This window comes from Aptenodytes patagonicus, unplaced genomic scaffold (genome assembly GCF_965638725.1).
Source record: "Aptenodytes patagonicus unplaced genomic scaffold, bAptPat1.pri.cur scaffold_100, whole genome shotgun sequence".
Lineage (NCBI taxonomy): Eukaryota > Metazoa > Chordata > Aves > Sphenisciformes > Spheniscidae > Aptenodytes > Aptenodytes patagonicus.
This window is the reverse complement of record NW_027472046.1, coordinates 152,896-171,564: the sequence shown is the minus strand read 5'-3', so window position 1 is coordinate 171,564 and position 18,669 is coordinate 152,896.

The window sequence follows — 18,669 nt, the reverse complement described above, 5'->3', positions numbered from 1 at the left end:
CCATGCCTCCCCAGCTGCACTTGCATTCTCTCCTTTCCCCTCCAGGGATCTTCAGTTCTTCACAACATTGCTCCAAGTGCCTGGTTGCCCTCTCTTGCCCCCAAAACCACGTTCCTTTCCATAGTGGCCATGGAAAAGGTCCTTTGGATGGAAGAGGTCCCGAGGGAAGGTCCCTCAGATGGCCCCGCTTCCAGGACCATGCTTGGCTGATCTCAGAGCCACGGCCAATTTTAAAACCCTTCTCCCCCATTCTGGTGAAGGACCGTTACGAACAATTGAAGAGTCAACACTCTTTTGCAACTTCTCCTTTGTGTTTTTATTCCTCTCTTTCCCGAGCCCCCTGTGGCCTGAAGTCAGATGGGTTTCTGCAAAAGAAGAGAGACTCTTCTAAAACAATACCGCAGGTTTTGGGAGCTCTTTGCCCGCACGCAGACCCCCTGGATGGCTTCAGGGCAGGACACTGAGGGGAGGGCAGCTGTTTCTCTCCCTCTATTTGCCCCTTCTCTGCAGCCTCTCCAGCAGCAGCGGTTTGCTCCCAAGCTGTGCCAGACCCACCCAAAAAGCCTTTCTCTTCCCGCCGGGGATCTAAAGGAGCAACGAGCTGGGAAGAAACAGTCCCCTCTCGGGCCCCGAGCAGCCTTGCGGTTACTTAGGCCTTCCAAACATGGCCAAATAACATGGCCTTGTGTGTTTCCGGAGGCTACAGAAGAGAGGACGCCATTGGAAAATGAGTACCTCACCCCTGGTGATGGAGGAGCCCAAGGTGGCAACTTAGCCACGACATCAATCAGAACTAAGGGCTCTTTGAAGAGTCCCCACTGTCCCTCTAACTCTGCATTTCTACAAGGAAATAGCACCCAAGGACGACACAGATTCAAATCATGTACCTGTTTTGCCACCTCAGGTGGTGCTCCCTCTGCTTCGGGCACCCCAAGCCCTGATCACTCCAGCCAGGGCCACTCCATCAGTGGGTGGCACTGCGTAGGCCTGGACCCCGGTACATTGGTGGCACCAAAAAGGGAGGGCTCAAAGCTGTATCCCGCTAATATGGTCTTCTGCGGTTCTTTCAGCACTGACCAGAACATCTCAGGCCTTGATTTTAGTAATTGTGCTGTCTCAGGTCTTGGTGGCTGTGGAATGAAGACCTTGTAGGTAGGCTCCTCAGGCACCCTGGCCTCAGAGATCGTTGACGGTAATTTGCTTCCGACGGGGACTTTCTTTTCTCCTTGTCCTCCTCCTCTGCACCTCCGAGGTTTAGCTGCCTGCGCTCGGCTCTGCTTTGATGCTTGGCCTTTGGGCGCGGGTTTGCCCTTGGGTTGGCCGGTCACAGGCTGCTTTTTCCCAGAGGAGGCCCCTGAGATCGCTGGTAGCCACCTGAAAGGGCACAAAGGGAGGGGTCTGCCTGAGGACGTGATGGGCTTGGGGCCGCATTGTGCCCCCATGAGCCATGTGCCTGTCTACGCAGCCGCCGGCAGCTCAGCCGATGGCTGCGCTCAGCTCGGGAGAGGAAACCCCCTGAGCCAGGACCCTCGGCTGACACACGGCTGTCCCCATGCACAGCTCAGGAGGCCACGCTGGGGCTCTCCTGAAAGGCCGGAGAGCAAGCAGCCCTGTGAAACGGGGGGCTCCCGGCAGCCCCATCCCGCCCCTCCAGGCGCTGCCTTCACCACTGTTGGGCGGCGATGAACGGCGAGCGTTTGGGGCTGGGCAATGGGCTCTTGCTGGGTCAGAAAATGACCCTGTGCAGACGCCAGTCCTGAACCTACAGACTCACCTGTCCTGAGAGTTGTTCCTCATCTCCATCGCCTCCTTATCCCAGAGCTGCTTGCGTTCCTTATTAGTCAAGCTGGAATGGCCAGGCAAGGGCAGTTCAGCAAATCCCTCTGGAAACAGGAAGGAGAGACCTTGTCAGAAGAGCATCGCTGTGATGCTGCCGGCCCCGGTGACACGCAGCGCTGCTCAGGCCTCTTCCCAAAACATCTGAGAGGGCCGGTCTGCTCCGCTCGCATCCGCTATCTCCAGAGGCCCAGCACCCTCCCCAACACCAGCGCTTGCCGGGCTCCTCTGCAAACGCTTTTATAGCGCTAGGTTTTGGAAAGGGGAGCTGGGTAATGCTGGTGAGGTGACAGAGTCTCTTTCGGAGACGTAATTTCCCGGCGTGAGGGCAGGTCCTTGGATCCCCACCCTCCTGCTGTACCCAGGGATGGGCGTCTTGGGCACATCCCATCCCAGGGCTCGGTTCTCGTGAAGCCAACGAGTCGTTAGGAGAAAAGGCTGTGCCGAGCTGGCGTGAAGCTTTGACGCAAGTCAAAATGATTTTGACAATCATTGCCAGGGATTTTCCCATACAGAAGATGGTTGCCCGTGCTACGGAAAGGAGCCGGGAGCGGCTTTACTTTACTTGCCTTGCCTGATGGGTGGCAAAACCTCTTTTTGCTTCCACTTGTCCTCACCAGGGACATTTCTCAAGGTCTTCAGAGGGTTCCTGGGCGGTGATTTGGGCACAAACTCCAGTTCAAACCTGGAGACAGAGAGACGACACCAGCATGACCCACGGCACCACCAGCCCTTGCCACTTGCCACGATCACCTGCTCACAGGCGGCCGAGTTTGGCACTGTCGTAAAGGCCATTGTAAAGGCCATTGTTTTCCCAAGTCGACTATGCCCCGTCCCCAGGGACTGTCCTGGGAAATGGGGTCACCCAGAAAAGGAGTCCTGGCCACGACGGGGAAGAGAGAGTTGCCTAAAATCCTCCATCTGTCCCATCAGGTCGCCTCACAGGAATGACTACAGGCCAGACACAAACGAGTCACTGCTCGGTGTCTCCGCAGCAGGACTCCCGTGGTCACAAGGAGCAAACGTTACCACACTGCAGCTGAGCAGCTGCGTCGGCCAGAGGCTAAAGCTGCCAACGTACTCACTCAGGAAAGACGATGACGCGGCTCGTCAAAGTCAGGGAAGCAATGGGTACCATCCGGGACACCACCATGTCCAGCAGCTGGGGAACCTGCAAGGGAGGAACGTGGAGATGGCAGGACATCCTCAACGTGGCCAAGGCACTCAACAGTGGAGGAGTTCAGGGCAGCAAGAGCTGGTGGAACCGTGCTCTCGCCTGGCCTGAGCAGCTGGCCATGTCCTGGCAGGCCGCATGCAAGCAGTGCTGGGGAACCGCTGTGGGTCTGCCCAAGCGGTGGGGCAACCAAAAGGCTCACCTTGAATGTAGCCCCTTCCTGGATCCTCTTCCCAGTAATCCTCTCCAGGAAGTCAGAGTAGAATTTCATTTGCACTCTCCTGCCTTCGATGAGGAGCACCCCCACATCCCTCAGGACAAGGGCGACGTTCTCCCCCTTCCCCAGGCAGTGAGAGAGGAGGGACGTGATGCCTAGGATGCAGCCCTCCACTTTTCGCCGGGACACAGAGGCATCCATGGCCACCTTGGCATATTTCAGAGGCTCCAGCTCCTTATCGCCTGGAAAACCACACGAGGCGGGTGGAGGCGCTCACCCAGTGGCCCTTCCACAGGCGTTTCCCAAGGGCTGCTTACTGCAGTCATCGCCCAGAAAGGCCCCGTTTTTGGACCTGCTCCGCAAAGGGAGCAGTTTGCTTTTAGAAAAGGGACGCGATACCCCCCTTCACCCCGACCCTGCAGCCAGCCAGGGCTTAATCCGCCATCTTACCAGGAAGGTCATCCTTATTGTCCATGAGATTGTGGACTCCTCCAAGGTTCCTGGCCAGGCGAAGCACGGGCCTCTGGATAATCACAATCTCGTTCCCAACCTGGATCCGCGTGGGGACCACATCGAAGGAGCCGAGGGTTGGAATTCGGACTCCCTGGAGCAGGAGAGAAGGCAAGGGCTGCAGGGTGAGGACTGGCTGGAGGGAAGAGCTGGGAGTGGCCCTGTCCAGGGACGGTGCTTTGGACCAGACCCTGCCCGCTCCTGCTGTTCAGAGACGTGAGCCAGGGCAGTGGGGAGAGCTTTAAGGAGGAGCTGCCGAGTCCTCTCCTTCCCTTTCCCCTGCCCCGAAAAAGCAGTGCTGGAGTAAGGGCAGAAGCAGCCCGAGGGCATCCAGGGGTCTCCAGTGACCGGGATCAGCCCTGCGGTACAATACCACCTGCCGGAGGGGATACCACCCTTGCACGAGCCCTGTTTGTCCCCCAGCAGGGACTTTTGGGGTGAGTTTCCTGCTTTCTGAGGAGGGAAAAGCAACTGCAGGCCATGCCCCAGGCCCGTGGGGACTCCCCACTCCCCTGGGTGGACTAAGAGGATGCGGGTGTTGCCCCACCTTGTGCAGCAGGAGCTGTTCTTGAACGTAGCCAGCCACTGCGTCCCAGACGGCATTTCGCTCTGGAAAGCAAAGGAAAACCAGGTTGCGCTCTGCGCCTGCCAGCTCTCAACCCTCCAACGCCCCCTGAGCTGTGGCACATTGCCAGATGTAAAGTGTCATTGATGTCCCCGGCCCCAGATGGAAACACCCCTGAGATGGCTGCAGTGCCGAGTCTCACCCACACAACGCTACAACTGTTGGTCCTGTAAGCACTCCCGCGGTGGCTGTGGATGCCTGTACCTTTGGCGGTGATGCTGGGCATCATGAAGGCATGCTCCATCCCGTCCCAGAAGTCCATCTTGATCCGCCTCATGCCGGAGGGTTGCTCCTTAGTGGCGACAGCCCTGTGGGAGCTCATCCCTGCGTTCATCCTATGGACGCTCCTCCAGGGTGCAGGACCCACCGTCCTGTGGCCCCTTTTGTACCCCTGCGCGGCCGTGTCACAGACCCAGTGTGACACCACGCTGACGTGGCCACTGCTGACTCTGCTGCCCGCTGTGACACACCAGTGACCTGCTGCCCGCTCTGACACCCATCACCTTCTGCCTGCCGTGACATTGCCACCACTGTAACTGTTCACTCAGCTCCTGCTCAGGTTTTGGCAGGACACGCAGCTCACGCCGAGGCCCGACGTGTGCTGGGGCCAAGGCCATTAGGTCAAAGCATGGGTAAGACATTCGCAGGACACGATGGACAAGACAGGGTGACGGCCGTTCTGCAGCCCTTAAAACCTGCAGCTCGCTGTCTCCTGCGGCCTTCATCTCCTGTATTTTTGCATAGTAACTGTCCGGCAGTTTCTTCAATATCCACTAACTTATGGAAATGGTACAGACCAAACAAGACACCTTCGCTCCCTTGTATGTGAGCCAGGGCCTTTCCAGCTCGCTGGTTCACAGCAAGGACATGAGGCTTGTTGCTCCTCAGTCATCCTGAACCAAAGTACGGCTAGGAGTCAAGTGTATCCGTCACTCCCGTTCCGGTGAAGGACCGTAGCGAACCATTAAAAAAGTCGACAATCTTTTGCAGCTTCTCCTTTGTGACGCTGGAGCCCACAGCACCAGTGGGCGCAGACAAGGTGCTGTGTCATCCCAGGGGCGAAGGAAGGCAGCGCATCCGCGCTGGCCTCGTCTCTCCTCCCTGTCAGGCACTGGCGGGACCGTCCCCTCTGCCGTGCCCAAATGGCCTCCGAGGCCTGGAAAGGCCTGAGGGAAGGGCCGGACCTGCCTTAGTTTAGTAAAACGAAACCAGTAAACTAAAACTGAGGCTTTGGACCCTACAAATGAGGCTTGGTACCCTAAAATGAGGGTTAAGACCCTACAAATGAAGCTTTGGACCCTACAAATGAGGGTTAAAACGCTACAAATGAGGCTTTGGATTCTAAAAATGAAGATTTGGGTCCAAAACTGATTCTTTGAGCCTTAAAAAGGAGGCTTTCAGCCCTGAAAAAGATGTTTGGATGCTAAAAATGAGGCTTTGAACAATAAAAATGAGGCTTTGAGACCCCAAATGAGGTTGTGTTCCCTAAAGTGCGGGTTTGGATGATAAAAATGGGGCTTTGTAGCCTAGAATTGATGCTTTGGACTCTAAAAGTAAGACTCTGGAAACTAGATGCTTTGGGCCCTAAAACGATAATTCAGACTCTATAAATGTAGCTTTGGACCTTAAAAAAAGTGGTTTGGGCCCTACAAATGGGAGTTTAGACCCTTAAAATGAAGCATTGGGCCTTAAAAGTAAGATTATGAGCCCTAAAATTAAGACTTTGAGCTGTAAAAGAGGGGTTTGGACCCTGTGAATGAGAATTTGGACCCTAAAAATAAAGCTTTGAGCCCTATAACATATGGTTTGGAAACTAAAATGAGGCTTTGGACTCTGAAAGGCGCTTTTGCGTCTTAAAATGATGTTTGGACTCTGAAAATGAGCCTTTGCAAACTAAAACTGAGGCTTTGACCCTGAAAATTAGGTGTCACCCCGCATTTCAGGCTTTTGACCTACAATGAAGGTTTGGACCCTAAAAATGAGGCTTTGAAATCTATAAATGAGAGTTCAGGCCCTCAAAATTTAGGTTTGGAAAATAAAAATGAGGCTTTGGACATTAAAAAGTCGATGCCCCAAAGCCTGTCAGTGATTAAGAGGCATTTGGACAATGCCCTTATTAACATGCTTTACCTTGGTCAGCCCTGAATTGGTCAGGCAGTTTGACTAGATGGTCGTTGTAGGTCCCTTCCAACTGAAATACCCTATTCTATTCCATTCTGTTCTGTTCTATTTCTATTCTGTTCTGTTCTGTTCTGTTCTATTTCTATTCTGTTCTATTCTATTCCAAAAAACCTGAGGCTTTGGGCCCTAAAAATTACAGACTGGATCCTAAAAATTAGGCTATAGGAAAATGAGGCTTTGGGAGCTAAACTGCGGGTTTGGGCGTGAAAGTGAGGCTTTGGACCCTAAAAATGAGGCTTTGAACCTTTGAAGCGGGGTTTGGAACTTATAAATGCGGGTTTGTATCCTGAAAATGAGGTTTTGGACCTTAAAAATGACTATTTGGACCCCCAAATGAGGCTTTGGGCCCTAAAAATGAGGCTTGCACCTTGAAAATAAGTCTTTGGGCTTTAAAAACGTGGGGTTGGGTCTTAAAAGTGAGTCTTTGGACACTAAAATGAGGCTTTGGACCCTGAAAAATGGTGATTTAGGCTCTAAATTGAGGGTTTGGGGCCCTTAACTGGGTTTTTGTACCTTTAAGATGCAGCTTTGGACTCATAAGAAACGAGGCTTTGTGCCCTGAACATGAGGGTTGGGACTCTAAAAATGATGATTTGGGCCTTAAAAAGGAGGGCTTTTTTGCCCAAAGAGCGGACAGATCTTGTAGCCAGAGGGGCAAGACTTTGGTGGTGTTCATACCTCAGTTGGGCATGTCCTTGAGCAGCCTGATGGGACCTGCTCTGAGCACGGGGTTGGGCTGGAAACCTCTCGATGTCCCCTCTGACCAGAATTATCCCATGATTTTATGATTCCCCTCAGTAGAAAGACCCAATTTGACAAGCTCAGCTGCTGTCCAGTCACAGTGTCACCAGTGTAGGTGACACTACAGACTCCCCGGTGAGACACATCTCACCCCAACACTGAGCTCCTGGTTCTGGGTAGGTCTCTCCATTTTGGCACTTCAACAAGATCTTCCAATTCCCAGCCTGGCGCCCTCGGATCTCTTGCAAACCGGTGCAGAAAGATCTGCCCCTGCAAAGTGAAATTCAGCTTTGCAGACCCTCATCACTCGCTCGCGCCAGTGTCCTCAGGAACAACCTTTGCTCAAGGTCAGGGACTACATCTTTAGGGCGGCATCAGGGTGGCCCCTTCCCCCCGATGCTGGAGGGGGTCCTAAGCAGAAGCTTCCCGTAAGGACGGGAAGTAAGTTCCTGGGTTGCATAGGATGGATTTGGGCAAGGAGGAAAATGCCAGGAAACAGCAGGGGACACGAGTGCCACCGTGCTGGGACTGGAGATGGACCTTCTGTCAGCGTGGGTGGCCCATGGGATAGCCAAACAGGGCACCTACCTGGAGGATTTCATAAGTAGAGATATAAATTGGATATAAATTGGGTCATCTGGGAGATAAATAGGATAGTAGAGAGCCCTGGCTCTACCCCAGGTGGAAATAGAAAGTCCAGGCCAGCGGAGCTGGGCTCAGCCTTGCTCTCTTTCCTTCCCCGGTCCCTTATGGCCCTGGGTGTAAGCTTAGGTGGCCTCCGCTGCCCCTGCACGTACGGGCCCTCCATGCCTCCCCAGCTGCACTTGCATTCTCTCCTTTCCCCTCCAGGGATCTTCAGTTCTTCACAACATTGCTCCAAGTGCCTGGTTGCCCTCTCTTGCCCCCAAAACCACGTTCCTTTCCATAGTGGCCATGGAAAAGGTCCTTTGGATGGAAGAGGTCCCGAGGGAAGGTCCCTCAGATGGCCCCGCTTCCAGGACCATGCTTGGCTGATCTCAGAGCCACGGCCAATTTTAAAACCCTTCTCCCCCATTCTGGTGAAGGACCGTTACGAACAATTGAAGAGTCAACACTCTTTTGCAACTTCTCCTTTGTGTTTTTATTCCTCTCTTTCCCGAGCCCCCTGTGGCCTGAAGTCAGATGGGTTTCTGCAAAAGAAGAGAGACTCTTCTAAAACAATACCGCAGGTTTTGGGAGCTCTTTGCCCGCACGCAGACCCCCTGGATGGCTTCAGGGCAGGACACTGAGGGGAGGGCAGCTGTTTCTCTCCCTCTATTTGCCCCTTCTCTGCAGCCTCTCCAGCAGCAGCGGTTTGCTCCCAAGCTGTGCCAGACCCACCCAAAAAGCCTTTCTCTTCCCGCCGGGGATCTAAAGGAGCAACGAGCTGGGAAGAAACAGTCCCCTCTCGGGCCCCGAGCAGCCTTGCGGTTACTTAGGCCTTCCAAACATGGCCAAATAACATGGCCTTGTGTGTTTCCGGAGGCTACAGAAGAGAGGACGCCATTGGAAAATGAGTACCTCACCCCTGGTGATGGAGGAGCCCAAGGTGGCAACTTAGCCACGACATCAATCAGAACTAAGGGCTCTTTGAAGAGTCCCCACTGTCCCTCTAACTCTGCATTTCTACAAGGAAATAGCACCCAAGGACGACACAGATTCAAATCATGTACCTGTTTTGCCACCTCAGGTGGTGCTCCCTCTGCTTCGGGCACCCCAAGCCCTGATCACTCCAGCCAGGGCCACTCCATCCTGGAGACCACTTCAGTGGGTGGCACTGCGTAGGCCTGGACCCCGGTACATTGGTGGCACCAAAAAGGGAGGGCTCAAAGCTGTATCCCGCTAATATGGTCTTCTGCGGTTCTTTCAGCACTGACCAGAACATCTCAGGCCTTGATTTTAGTAATTGTGCTGTCTCAGGTCTTGGTGGCTGTGGAATGAAGACCTTGTAGGTAGGCTCCTCAGGCACCCTGGCCTCAGAGATCGTTGACGGTAATTTGCTTCCGACGGGGACTTTCTTTTCTCCTTGTCCTCCTCCTCTGCACCTCCGAGGTTTAGCTGCCTGCGCTCGGCTCTGCTTTGATGCTTGGCCTTTGGGCGCGGGTTTGCCCTTGGGTTGGCCGGTCACAGGCTGCTTTTTCCCAGAGGAGGCCCCTGAGATCGCTGGTAGCCACCTGAAAGGGCACAAAGGGAGGGGTCTGCCTGAGGACGTGATGGGCTTGGGGCCGCATTGTGCCCCCATGAGCCATGTGCCTGTCTACGCAGCCGCCGGCAGCTCAGCCGATGGCTGCGCTCAGCTCGGGAGAGGAAACCCCCTGAGCCAGGACCCTCGGCTGACACACGGCTGTCCCCATGCACAGCTCAGGAGGCCACGCTGGGGCTCTCCTGAAAGGCCGGAGAGCAAGCAGCCCTGTGAAACGGGGGGCTCCCGGCAGCCCCATCCCGCCCCTCCAGGCGCTGCCTTCACCACTGTTGGGCGGCGATGAACGGCGAGCGTTTGGGGCTGGGCAATGGGCTCTTGCTGGGTCAGAAAATGACCCTGTGCAGACGCCAGTCCTGAACCTACAGACTCACCTGTCCTGAGAGTTGTTCCTCATCTCCATCGCCTCCTTATCCCAGAGCTGCTTGCGTTCCTTATTAGTCAAGCTGGAATGGCCAGGCAAGGGCAGTTCAGCAAATCCCTCTGGAAACAGGAAGGAGAGACCTTGTCAGAAGAGCATCGCTGTGATGCTGCCGGCCCCGGTGACACGCAGCGCTGCTCAGGCCTCTTCCCAAAACATCTGAGAGGGCCGGTCTGCTCCGCTCGCATCCGCTATCTCCAGAGGCCCAGCACCCTCCCCAACACCAGCGCTTGCCGGGCTCCTCTGCAAACGCTTTTATAGCGCTAGGTTTTGGAAAGGGGAGCTGGGTAATGCTGGTGAGGTGACAGAGTCTCTTTCGGAGACGTAATTTCCCGGCGTGAGGGCAGGTCCTTGGATCCCCACCCTCCTGCTGTACCCAGGGATGGGCGTCTTGGGCACATCCCATCCCAGGGCTCGGTTCTCGTGAAGCCAACGAGTCGTTAGGAGAAAAGGCTGTGCCGAGCTGGCGTGAAGCTTTGACGCAAGTCAAAATGATTTTGACAATCATTGCCAGGGATTTTCCCATACAGAAGATGGTTGCCCGTGCTACGGAAAGGAGCCGGGAGCGGCTTTACTTTACTTGCCTTGCCTGATGGGTGGCAAAACCTCTTTTTGCTTCCACTTGTCCTCACCAGGGACATTTCTCAAGGTCTTCAGAGGGTTCCTGGGCGGTGATTTGGGTACAAACTCCAGTTCAAACCTGGAGACAGAGAGACGACACCAGCATGACCCACGGCACCACCAGCCCTTGCCACTTGCCACGATCACCTGCTCACAGGCGGCCGAGTTTGGCACTGTCGTAAAGGCCATTGTAAAGGCCATTGTTTTCCCAAGTCGACTATGCCCCGTCCCCAGGGACTGTCCTGGGAAATGGGGTCACCCAGAAAAGGAGTCCTGGCCACGACGGGGAAGAGAGAGTTGCCTAAAATCCTCCATCTGTCCCATCAGGTCGCCTCACAGGAATGACTACAGGCCAGACACAAACGAGTCACTGCTCGGTGTCTCCGCAGCAGGACTCCCGTGGTCACAAGGAGCAAACGTTACCACACTGCAGCTGAGCAGCTGCGTCGGCCAGAGGCTAAAGCTGCCAACGTACTCACTCGGGAAAGACGATGACGCGGCTCGTCAAAGTCAGGGAAGCAATGGGTACCATCCGGGACACCACCATGTCCAGCAGCTGGGGAACCTGCAAGGGAGGAACGTGGAGATGGCAGGACATCCTCAACGTGGCCAAGGCACTCAACAGTGGAGGAGTTCAGGGCAGCAAGAGCTGGTGGAACCGTGCTCTCGCCTGGCCTGAGCAGCTGGCCATGTCCTGGCAGGCCGCATGCAAGCAGTGCTGGGGAACCGCTGTGGGTCTGCCCAAGCGGTGGGGCAACCAAAAGGCTCACCTTGAATGTAGCCCGTTCCTGGATCCTCTTCCCAGTAATCCTCTCCAGGAAGTCAGAGTAGAATTTCATTTGCACTCTCCTGCCTTCGATGAGGAGCACCCCCACATCCCTCAGGACAAGGGCGACGTTCTCCCCCTTCCCCAGGCAGTGAGAGAGGAGGGACGTGATGCCTAGGATGCAGCCCTCCACTTTTCGCCGGGACACAGAGGCATCCATGGCCACCTTGGCATATTTCAGAGGCTCCAGCTCCTTATCGCCTGGAAAACCACACGAGGCGGGTGGAGGCGCTCACCCAGTGGCCCTTCCACAGGCGTTTCCCAAGGGCTGCTTACTGCAGTCATCGCCCAGAAAGGCCCCGTTTTTGGACCTGCTCCGCAAAGGGAGCAGTTTGCTTTTAGAAAAGGGACGCGATACCCCCCTTCACCCCGACCCTGCAGCCAGCCAGGGCTTAATCCGCCATCTTACCAGGAAGGTCATCCTTATTGTCCATGAGATTGTGGACTCCTCCAAGGTTCCTGGCCAGGCGAAGCACGGGCCTCTGGATAATCACAATCTCGTTCCCAACCTGGATCCGCGTGGGGACCACATCGAAGGAGCCGAGGGTTGGAATTCGGACTCCCTGGAGCAGGAGAGAAGGCAAGGGCTGCAGGGTGAGGACTGGCTGGAGGGAAGAGCTGGGAGTGGCCCTGTCCAGGGACGGTGCTTTGGACCAGACCCTGCCCGCTCCTGCTGTTCAGAGACGTGAGCCAGGGCAGTGGGGAGAGCTTTAAGGAGGAGCTGCCGAGTCCTCTCCTTCCCTTTCCCCTGCCCCGAAAAAGCAGTGCTGGAGTAAGGGCAGAAGCAGCCCGAGGGCATCCAGGGGTCTCCAGTGACCGGGATCAGCCCTGCGGTACAATACCACCTGCCGGAGGGGATACCACCCTTGCACGAGCCCTGTTTGTCCCCCAGCAGGGACTTTTGGGGTGAGTTTCCTGCTTTCTGAGGAGGGAAAAGCAACTGCAGGCCATGCCCCAGGCCCGTGGGGACTCCCCACTCCCCTGGGTGGACTAAGAGGATGCGGGTGTTGCCCCACCTTGTGCAGCAGGAGCTGTTCTTGAACGTAGCCAGCCACTGCGTCCCAGACGGCATTTCGCTCTGGAAAGCAAAGGAAAACCAGGTTGCGCTCTGCGCCTGCCAGCTCTCAACCCTCCAACGCCCCCTGAGCTGTGGCACATTGCCAGATGTAAAGTGTCATTGATGTCCCCGGCCCCAGATGGAAACACCCCTGAGATGGCTGCAGTGCCGAGTCTCACCCACACAACGCTACAACTGTTGGTCCTGTAAGCACTCCCGCGGTGGCTGTGGATGCCTGTACCTTTGGCGGTGATGCTGGGCATCATGAAGGCATGCTCCATCCCGTCCCAGAAGTCCATCTTGATCCACCTCATGCCGGAGGGTTGCTCCTTAGTGGCGACAGCCCTGTGGGAGCTCATCCCTGCGTTCATCCTATGGACGCTCCTCCAGGGTGCAGGACCCACCGTCCTGTGGCCCCTTTTGTACCCCTGCGCGGCCGTGTCACAGACCCAGTGTGACACCACGCTGACGTGGCCACTGCTGACTCTGCTGCCCGCTGTGACACACCAGTGACCTGCTGCCCGCTCTGACACCCATCACTTTCTGCCTGCCGTGACATTGCCACCACTGTAACTGTTCACTCAGCTCCTGCTCAGGTTTTGGCAGGACACGCAGCTCACGCCGAGGCCCGACGTGTGCTGGGGCCAAGGCCATTAGGTCAAAGCATGGGTAAGACATTCGCAGGACACGATGGACAAGACAGGGTGACGGCCGTTCTGCAGCCCTTAAAACCTGCAGCTCGCTGTCTCCTGCGGCCTTCATCTCCTGTATTGTCTGAGTCTGAACTCGACTCTTGAAAGCAATCATGCACTAAGCAAAATTTTAGGTTGTTATGCAGAGGTTTAACTAGGGTCTTGGCAACTTAATTTGGGACATGAAAGGTATTTGCACTACAGTACCACGTGCAATAAAGAAAACTGGTCTTGCAGTTCATTTCCAACACTGCATCCTCAAACAAAAGGAGGCTGCTACGTTTGAGGAACAGGGGTGGAAATCTCACCTGCCATCCCGAAGTTACGCTGTGGCATTTCTTCACTTTTTCTCAATTTCCTTGGACTTGGTGTATCTTTTGCAGAGTCTGAAGCAAAGGCCCATAGCTTTTTCCTGTTTGTAACAGTGGATGTCCGGGTTTTCACAGGTTGGTTTGTTGTGGGGCAACCACTTGTACCCTGGATTTGCCTTCATAAATGCATCCTCGTACTAGAAAAGAAAAGGAAAATTTCCAGTCATGCCAGTCGCTATCCACAGGGCAACAGAGTGCACTGCTTGTAAGAGGATGTAATGCAGTTAATAATCCTTAAATATCTTGATTTTTTAACAGTTTAATCACGTGCTTAGAGTCTGACCGCCAACAGAATCTAACAAGTAGAAATACTAAGATAAGTAGAGCTGTATTTATAAAAGTGGGTTTTCTCTTTCCTGTCATGAGGGTTTATCACCCAGAGCAGGCTGAAATTCCAATCCTGCAGCCTGCTCCCCAGTGCTTGTATGCTCACTCTGGGAGACAAAGGCGGCTATTCGAATTCTTCTGCAGGTACAATCTTTGTTTACTTCCCAGTTTGAATGAAATGAAAACATACATTTACCAATAAGTGGAGCATGATGCTCCTTACCTTGCACTCGTGTTTCTCTAATAGTTCTGTATCTTAGAATATTTGAGTACCTTCTTTCCCAAACCAGGCACTGAAAATAAACCACTACCAGCATCATCTCAGTTTCAGTAACTTCCGATACATCATCCCGGTGTTCCTTCCAAAATGGACCATGCTGCAAGGCTGTATAAAACAAAGTGGGACCATTGAAAACTTTCTTTGGCCTGGAGCACACAGCGCACATCTCAGTTGTTTGCTATATTCTTGGTATGAGGCAGCAAAACGAACGAAGCCAGGCTACACGTAGGGGGGTAGGGGGAAAAGGTTTACATCCTACGCAGTTTGGGGGGTAGGTGGAAGGATGGGAACCTCTTTTATTCTCCAAATGCAACAGTGATGTTTTCCAAATACCTTGCAGACCAGACCAAAACAAGATTTTTGAACGTTAACAGCAATAAAAAGAACACAATTTCAGTATTTTAAATGTGTTGCTATGCAAGGGGGAGAATGGACGAATCGGAGGAACATGCCACACAGTCCAGCTGCAGATGTTTGCCTAACAACTGATAGGGGCGTACAGCACTGGCTGCTGTGGGAGGCTACCCAGCAAGGACCAGTGCCGACGGCAGGGAGGAGGAACCCAGCACCTTCCCATGCACGTGGTAGCTCTCGATGGCAGCAAACGACCTGCAGCAAAGAGCTGCTTTATCCTGAAGTACATGGCAGGGCAGCTGCAGGAAGTTTCTTCCGTGATCGCACATGTTCCCAGCCACCCAGCTGTTATCGGTCCCAGTTACGGCACACAGAAACACCTCTGTTTCATGCACATGCCTGCATAGAAACACGGGCAGGGGGAAAAAATCCCGTGGGTATCCAATACAGAAATAGCACTGAAAACCTTGTCCTCCGATAGAGTCCCTGCAGTGTTTTCCCAGATCAAAGAAGAGCACGCCTTGTGGCAGGATCACCATCGCATGTGTATCGCTTGCTTTCATTCCATCTTCATCTATCAGCTGGCACTCGCTACCTCCAGACTGTAGCAAGGATAAAAACGATTCAGTGTACAAGAAGTGTACAAGAAGCACCGGCTGAACCCACTGTGTGAAGTCCTGTATTTATAGAAATGGCTATAAATAATAAAAATCTGCAGGGACCACTGACCCACACACACGCTGTATTTTCTGAAGAGCGCGTACGTGTTAAATCTGCAAACTAAGGACTGTGACACCTCTCACCTTGCCCCTTTTCTCTCTCCCCCAGTTTGGTGGGGGAGCCCATTTCACCAGTGAAGGTACACCACAAAAACAGCCTCACAGAGGGAAAGGAAGGGGAGGGGATAAGGGAAGAGGTGGAAAGGAAATACACAGAGAAGCAGCTTTGCCTTCCCTTGTTAAAGCCACAGCCCACTCACGAATCACGTTTCCAGCCTGCAGGGTGGAAAGCACAGACTCCCTATGAGTAATGAAGTACGTAAGCTCTTCATATCAGCATTGCTGCTTTGAGTAATTGAATTGTTCTGCGGAGTAATTCGACAAGCCGACAGGCTGCCCATCAGATGAGAACCAGAATGCATGCCGTTTGTGAGATGAGGCAGCAATAAGCTTTTAATCGGATTCCAGCAAGAGCAATTCAAGTGAGGTGGTGTATTAATGGATTTTTCCCTCTGCAAAGCCAAGAAGAGAACATTAACTGCACTCCCCAAAGGGAGGGAGCAAACTGAGGGAGGGCAACTCATTGGCCCCTTTCAGAGTTTCAACATTCAAGGTAAAGGAAAAAAAAAATGTAAAAAGGTAAACAGTAGCCAAGAAGCAGTTTTATAAAATGCATACAGGGGCCTGATATGCAAATCTCAGAAAGACTTTCAATATTGATTTTCATGACTATTAGACCAAGGCCTAAAATGAAGCGATAGCTTCTGCTTGCCAGGACATGAGAAGATAACTTAAATGAGCTACACAGTAATGAGAAAACGCCAAAGGCAGTAGCTGAGCTTACTGTTTTCCTCCATTCGACCAACCGTGAAGTAAACCAACTTAACACAGCCAGCCTCAGGACGTCTGTAAAGTCGCTTAAAAAAAATTAAAAAAAAAGCTAAGTCCTTATCCTGGCATGTACAGACACCACCTTGGTTCCACGCAGAGAGGCAGAGATGGCCCAGCAGGGTCATGTCCCGACGTTCCAGGTGAGATAAAAGAAGCCCAGGATATGTTTGTGGGGTCGGGTTGATGTAGCCTTTCTGTTTTGTGAAAGCCTGGGGAAGGATGCGTTATGCGGTAAGACCGGTGCCACTTCAGACCCGAGGTTAAAAACGGTGCTGCACTTCAGTGCAACTCCCTGAGTCGTTTTCATCGCCAAATAAAAAAAGATTTGCTTTCTCCAGTGTGGTGAGAACGGGAGCTCACAAGTGGATTCCAGCTACGCCTCAGGGCAGCAGCTAGCACGTACTTAACTTTAAATATATGCTTAAATCCCACCAACTGGCTGTTAAAGGTCACATGAATCCCAGAGATCTAACAAAAAACCAAAAAAATTCCCCAGAAAATACTGCACTCTGTTTTTCACTCCTGGAGGACACCGGGTTCACATCACACGTTGCGGTCCATACCTCACCCGGTGAACTTGCCAGGCTCCAGCCGGGAAGCCAGAACATTTGTCCCCTCCTACCCCGAGGCAGCTGCCAAAGCAGCGGCACAGCAAGGACAGCAAGCTCCCAGTCGGGCTGACTGCACCTGCGAAACCACTGTCCGAGCACTTGCGGGAAGAAGTGTTCAGCTCTGCCACTGAACGGCAGCAGCCTGGATTCGTCAGGCTGCTCCCGACAGGAGACACTCCCGACTGCCTGGATCTTGCCGATGCAAGGGCGTATTTAATAATGATGTTATTAATTTAACAATTAACAATAAATATTCATATTTAACAATGAATTTAACAGTTTAACAATATATGACAATATTTAACAAGGGAAAGAAGGCTTGAACAGTAATAACCTAGCTGGCAATTTTCCAAGGCAGTTGAATATTTCCAGTCCCTGAACAGGGCAGTTGTAGTGAAAGCCCTGTGAGAGTTAACAGCAAAACACACTACTCCTATTATTGCAGTAACTAAAAATGCTGGGGCGGCTCAGCGGGGCTCTGGGAGTCAGGGCGCCCAGTGCCTCTCCCCAGGGGGGGTCTGTCTCTGTCTCCTTCCCCTCCCCAGCTCTCGGGTCACTCCCGGGGCTGCTCCAGCTGGACCCGGCTCTAGCTGACCGGGACACCATTGCACTGGGCGGTTTGGAGCTTCCCCCACCAACCCTGGACGGCCCCAGCCCTCACCTCAGACGGGCCGCGGCTGGAGCAGAGACTGTGCCTCCCGAGACCAACATGGCCGCCCGGCCCGGCAGCCCCGTGCCCCAGGACTACAGCTCCCGGCATGCCCTGGGAACCAACATGGCCACCCAGCAGCCCCGTGCCCCAGGACTACAGCTCCCGGCATGCCCTGGGAACCAACATGGCCACCCAGCAGCCCCATGCCCCAGGACTACAGCTCCCGGCATGCCGCGGGGCGCTCCTTCCTGCTGTCTGACCCTGCGGGGACACCGTCCCCCGGCTGGGCCCCGCCCCCCGCAGGGCCCATGGCTGCCTTCCCACGGCTGCCCAGGCCCTGGAGCCCTGGAGGAGCAGGGAGGAGGAGGAGGAGAGAGGGACAGAGCGGCAGAGAGGGGTGGGGCAGGGCGGTGGGGTGCCCAGAGAGGGACGGGAGATGGACAGAGGGACTGGAGACAGACAGAGGGATGGCGGGAACCAAGGGGAGCTGGGCGGGAGTGGATAAAGGAAACCCCTGCTGAGGAATGGGCACAGGGACAGGGAGAAGGGCATGGAGGGGAAGGGGGCAGGGGGCGGCCAGGAACATGGTGATGAGCAGTGGGACAGAGGGACAGACTGAGCAGAGGAGGGCAGGAGGAAGGACAGAGGGACGGACCGATACAGGCAGGGCGAGGGAGTGGGACAGAGGAGAAGGATGAGAGCAAAAAGGAAGGGGAGAGGGAAAGGGGGAGGCAGGGACCGAGAGCAGGACACAGAGAAGAGAAGCAAGAGATCTGCAAAACAGTCACTACTATAAACTAGGAGCTAACTGCCTCTTCTCTGAAAAAGTGTGAAAACCGCAGTTAGTAACAACACGAGCCAGGTGCCTGCTCCTGCCCTGTCACCTACTCAGCAATCGGTGATGTCAGAACTGCCACCATCAGCCCCGGCTGTGCTCAAAGACTTCTCCTGGCACAGGTGCAGCTCTGGGTGTGCTTGGTGCGTGCCATGCTTCCTGAAGGAGAACAGCAACACTCAAAGTGACTCCTGGGCAGTGTCCAGCTGGGAAGAGCTGATGTGAAGGCACGTTTGTTGCAGGTCCCGAGGCTGGTCCAGGGGTGCTCCCTGTCCCCAGCTCGGCCACAGGTCCCACATCTGGCTCCTTCCAGCAGGACTTTGGAAGGCCCATTCCCAGCTGTGAGCGCCAGGCCAAGGGCACGGGGCAGAAACAGTCCCCACCCCCGAGGGCCCCAGCCCCCAGCTGGCCTCTGCCGCCAAACTGCTACAACTTCCAAACAGGCTCTCCTTCTAACTGAATTATCTTCAGGTTTGAGAAGAAGAAACTCTATGCTCCCAGATTCTGGAG